The following is a 5,749-nucleotide window of genomic DNA, read 5'->3' as shown; positions in this document are numbered from 1 at the left end:
AGGCCGCTGGCCTCGGCCCTTACAAGTAGGGAGAGTGGGGGGTGGTACATACTCTTCACTCTTGATATATAGTTACATTTATATATTCCTACACTTAGCAGCCCGCTGCCTTAAGGTGCGTATGGAGGGTACCCCTTTTCAATTCTGCCCCAAGTGCAATCGCAAATACCCTTGGGTCGACAGGCACGCCACGTGCAATCTCTGCTTGCCGAGGGATCACCCCGAAGCGAACTGCAGAGCGTGTAGTAGGTTTAAACCTAAGACACTTAAGGACCGTTCGACAAAGCGTTGGGCCCACCACGCCAGGCAGGAGGCCATGGCAGCGGAGGGCGCCTTCAGCGATGGCAGCGACGCCGTACTTTCGGACGGCGAGGGCATTACGGCGTCGAAAGACAGCCGACGAGCGCAGGTCCCCGACCTCGGAAGGTCGTCCGGCAGGGCGGCTATGGGGAAGACCCCCGGCGACGCAAGCGCTACACACCTAACACACACTAAGACCAACCGGACCTCGACGACGTCGACTTCCCGGAAAGAGGCACAAAAAGAACGGTCCGACTCGGTGTCCTCTGGGCGCTCTCGATCGAGATCACCTCACGACGCAAGGCAATCATCCACTCTTGCCAAGAGTGCCTCGCTACACACATTAACGGAAGTTCGATCGTCGGGAGACGAAGACGACTTCCACCCCCAGGCCGCGCTCCAAGATACCGAGACCGCGGTTAACACCAGTGAGGCCCCACGGAAGCACACAGATACCTCTCCAGACCCTCGGCGCCAGGCGTCGAAAGTCTCTGGGGCCTCCAAGGGACAGGGAAAACATTTTTCCACGCACGGGGAGGGGGGGAAACAGCGGAAAGCACAGCCTTCCACCCCTGTAAAGCCATCCTCTCACCCTAGGCAGACAAGTAAACACAAGTCTACCCTTGAAAAGTCCCATAAATCATCACCTGCTAAAGTAATACCCTGTTCCAGGGAATGGTCCAGTGAAGACATAGACAGGGTTATGTCTAGGATGTCTTCCTTGGCTGATTTTTATGATAAGAACCCAGAACACTTTCTTTCATACAACCCTCAAGGGGCCACACCCTCAGGCTCCTCCGATCCTATCCCGCTAAGTAAAAAGCCCCGGGTCGAAAGACCTGAACCCTTCGAGGTTCAGCCTTACTCCACTCCATATTCTACTCCACTCCCCAGTTACCAGGGACAAGTTTTCCCTGAAGAGGACCAGGAGTTTGAAATTATGGAAGAACAAACCGGGACAGATTACTATGCAGAGGATGAGGACCTGGAGGAGGGAGAAGATGAGCAGGAAATTTACAGAGTAGATTCCCCAGTACAAAGCGAAGCCCCAATTACTGACTCTCCAGTTGATAACCAGCCCCTCCTCAACGAGGTTCTCGCTCGAGCAGCGGAACACTTCCACATCGACACCCACGGTGTACAGGAGGAAAGGGACTTCGCGGAGGAGTTTGTAGGAGAGAGAAGACCGGTCGCTCAGACCATCCCTATCCTCAAATCCATCCAACGAAGAATAGATCCTTCCCTGGTGAATCCTAACCTCACCAGAGCTGTCAACCCCAGAATTGAAAAGGTTTTCCGGGCAGCCCAGTCTGACCCTCTGTATATAAGGGGACATCTTAAACCAGATTCCCTAGTGGTGACCAACACTAGAAAAAGGGCTGGCACGCCCTTATCTTCATCAGAAGCTCCTCCCGACAAGGAGAGCAAAAAACTTTACGGGTTTGGCAGAAAGGTAGCCTCAACGTCCGCCTACCAAGCAAGGATTGCGAATTCCACCACCCTGTTGGCTAGTTACAATTGCCATCAATGGGAAGAAGTCGCGGCGCTCATTGCCTCTGCTCCAGAACCGTCTAAGGGCCAGCTGGCTCGGATCTCGGCAGAGGGGAGAGCCGTGTCTGGTTGCATTTTAAAAGCAACTTTCGACGCCGCTGACAACGCAGGGAGATTGATAGCAGAAGGTACTGTTATCAAGAGACATGCGTGGTTACGGCAGTCGGGATTCAAGACAGAAACCCAGGCTTCTTTAATAGACAAGCCAGTGGAACCCGACCTATTGTTTGGGAAAGCGGTCGAAGACGCACTTAAAAATGCCAAAGATGAATATGAGACTCTCAAATCCCTTGGCCAGCTTACCAACAAACCCCCTAACCAGAGGGGGAACAATAATTTTCGTCGCCCACGCGGCCAAAATTCACAAAGAGGCAACTATGCCCAGGGACAAGGTACACAATGGAATAACAACCAGCAGTCTACCCAGAGTTACAGCAGGGGTAACAAGAGAGGTCGTGGAAGAGGCAGAGGCAGCCCCAACAAGGGAGGTGGCACGCCTCCACCAAAACAGTGACGCTCAGTTCAGGGTCCCTTGCCACGCAACCCCAGTAGGGGGACGCATTTCCACCTTCACCCAGGCTTGGGAAGGGATCACCTCAGACAGATGGGTGCTGTCAACAGTATCCGCAGGATATTGTATAGAACTACTGCAGCGTCCCCGGAATCATCCTCCACGACAAAGAGTGCACTCCCTAGAGCATCAAAGGATCCTTCTCGAGGAGATCGCCATTCTGATAGAAAAGGACGCGATAGAACTCGTCCCAGGGCACCAGGTAAACAAGGGTATCTATTCAACTTACTTCCTTGTGCCAAAGAAAGATTTGACAATGCGCCCAGTATTGGACTTACGGCCTGCCAACAAGTATGTCAAGCCCCAAAAATTCCGTATGACCACGCTACAAGAAGTAATCCCCCTCCTGAAAAAGGGGGATTACATGGCAACCTTGGATATGAAAGATGCTTATTTTCATATTTCCATGCTCCCAGCGCACAGAAAGTACTTGCGCTTCAAGGTGGACAGTCGCCACTACCAATTCAAGGTACTGCCCTTCGGGATAGCTTCAGCACCAAGGGTATTCACCAAGGTACTGGCGGCGGCGGCTGCACACCTACGCAGGGAAGCAATCCCGGTGTACCCTTATCTGGACGACTGGCTCATAACGGGGGAAACCCCAGGAATTTGCAGGTCAAACATTCAGAGGACTATCGACCTCCTCCACGAATTAGGCTTCTCCATCAACGAGAAAAAGTCAAGTCTGGTGCCAAGCACCTCAAAACAGTTTCTAGGAGCTATCCTAGATACTCAGAAAGGATTGACCTTCCCTTCGGAAGAGAGAATTCGGAATATACTTCTGCAAATTCCGCATTATCAGTCAGGTCAACAGATAACAGTACGCAAAGCTATGCGGTTACTGGGCATGATGGCGTCATGCATTTACCTGGTCCCCCACGCGCGTCTGCGCATGCGTCCCATGCAGGAATGGTTGGCGAAACAGTGGTCTCAGGCAAGTGGTCATTGGGACGATCTAGTGGTCGTTTCGCCAACACTCGTACAGAGCCTACACTGGTGGACAAGAAAGAATCTCGCAAAGGGGAAACCCTTTTACGATCCCGAAGTACAAGCCGTGGTGACTACAGATGCATGCCTGACTGGGTGGGGAGCTCACCATCTCCACCACACAGCTCAGGGTCTCTGGTCTCACTCAGTAGCCAAGAACCACATCAATATGCTAGAGCTTCTGGCAGTATTCCGAGCGCTAAGGGCGTTCGAGCCCCATCTACTGAACTTGTCGGTGCAGATCAGGACGGACAGCACGACAGCCATGTTCTATCTGAACAAGCAAGGGGGGACTCGTTCGCCAAATCTGTCCAAGCTTGCCCAGAAAATATGGATATGGGCACTCAGACGGAACATCTTCCTGTCATCGCAACATGTTCCAGGGGAGCTCAATTCCCTAGCGGATGCTCTAAGCAGAGACTCCCTCCCAGAAGAACACGAATGGGTCCTTCACAGAGACGTAGTAGTAGATCTCTTCTCTCAGTGGGGTTTCCCCACTATAGACCTATTCGCCACAAGCGAAAACAAACAATGCCCAGGATTTGCATCCAGGTTCCCCCAGCCGGACTCCCAAGGGAATGCCCTGTGGATGAACTGGTCAGGGATGTTTGCGTACGCTTTTCCACCAACTCCTCATCAGGAAGGTGGTGCACAAGATGAACAAGGAATCGATGACGCTCATCCTAGTTGCTCCCATGTGGGCGAGACAACCATGGTTTCCACACCTACGCAGGATGGCGGTGTGCGAACCCATCAGACTCCCAGCCTGGTACAACCTACTGTCCCAGCAACAGGGTCAAACAGTGCATCAGGAACCCAACTCTATGAACCTAGCAGCATGGCTCCTGAAGTCATAGAGTTTGACCATCTCAAATTACCACAGAGGTGTATGGACATTCTAAAGGAGTCCAGGAAACCAAATACAAGGCACTGTTACTTTGATAAGTGGAAAAGATTCGTTATCTGGTGCCAGAATAAACAAATCAACCCGGTTGATTGCACTCCTTCCAACGTTGTGACATACATGCTCCACCTGCTGGATGCAGGGTTGGTTTTTAACTCGCTGAAAGTACACCTGGCAGCCCTCTCGGCTTACACCACATCCCATAACAAGGTCTCGTGGTGGAAAGTACCAGTGGTTAAAGCCTTCATGGAAGGAGTAAAGAGACTTCACCCTCCTATTTCGAACCCACCGCCAGGATGGGACCTCAACGTGGTGCTAGCTAAGCTCATGGGACCCCCATTCGAACCCATGCATAAAAGTAGTCTCAAACACCTGACTTATAAAACGGCCTTCTTAGTAGCCATTACCTCCATAAGAAGGGTCAGTGAAATTCAGGCTCTGTCAGTGCAGGATCCTTTCTTTACTATCCACAAGGACAAACTGGTTTTACGCACACACCCTAGGTTCTCACCTAAATTCATATCCAAGTTCCATGTAAACCAGTCCATCGAGCTTCCGACTTTCTTCCAGAACCCGCAAAGCTCGGCTGAGGTGAAACTACACACCCTAGATGTGCGTAGGGCGGTCCTATACTATGTAAATAAGACCAGACCGCTAAGGAAAACAGATCAACTGTTTGTCTCCGTAGCTACAGGCAGAGAGGGGGATCGCGTCTCTAAGGGCGCTATCTCGAAGTGGATTATCAACTGTATACAGCTGTGTTACTCTCTTTCTGAAAAGACTCTGCCTTTTACGCCAAGGGCCCACTCTACTAGAGGCATTGGTGCCACTCTGGCTTTCATTGCAAATGTTCCCCTCGACACCATTTGCAAAGCGGCTACTTGGAGCTCTATTCACACTTTTACTCAGCATTACTGCATTGACACTCATTCCAAGACAGATACACAAGTGGGACAAGCGGTTCTAAGACACCTGTTTGCTCATGACCCTTCTCACATCCCACCTCCTTCTTCTGGTACTGCTCGCTAATCTATGCACAGCATGTGATCTAAGCAGATTCCACAAGCCTCAGAAGGGATACATTACTCACCGTAATCGTATTTCTGATGCTTGTATCTGCTTAGATTCACATGCGACCCACCCTTCCTCCCCTCCGAGAGAAGGCGCATGATTGCTTGTAGTCTTACCTTTCTGTCTATCTGCTTGGATTATCTGTACTCACGCTACTCCTCATGCTTCCTCATGTCAGAAAAAATACAATCTGAGGATCCTACACGCGTGAGGGATCTTGGGTACAGTGGACGTCACACTAGGGATAGTATTACTGGCACGCCTGTGTCGACGCCCATTTTCGACTTTCGAAAAACAAACTGTAATACTCCGCAGCTTCCACTAGATGTCGGCCTATGCACAGCATGTGAATCTAAGCAGATACA

This window comes from Ambystoma mexicanum, chromosome 3q, assembly GCF_040938575.1.
Source record: "Ambystoma mexicanum isolate Mex_15411 chromosome 3q, UKY_AmexF1_1, whole genome shotgun sequence".
In the NCBI taxonomy this organism is placed as follows: domain Eukaryota; kingdom Metazoa; phylum Chordata; class Amphibia; order Caudata; family Ambystomatidae; genus Ambystoma; species Ambystoma mexicanum.
The sequence above is the reverse complement of the archived record's forward strand: the minus strand, read 5'-3'. Positions refer to the sequence as shown.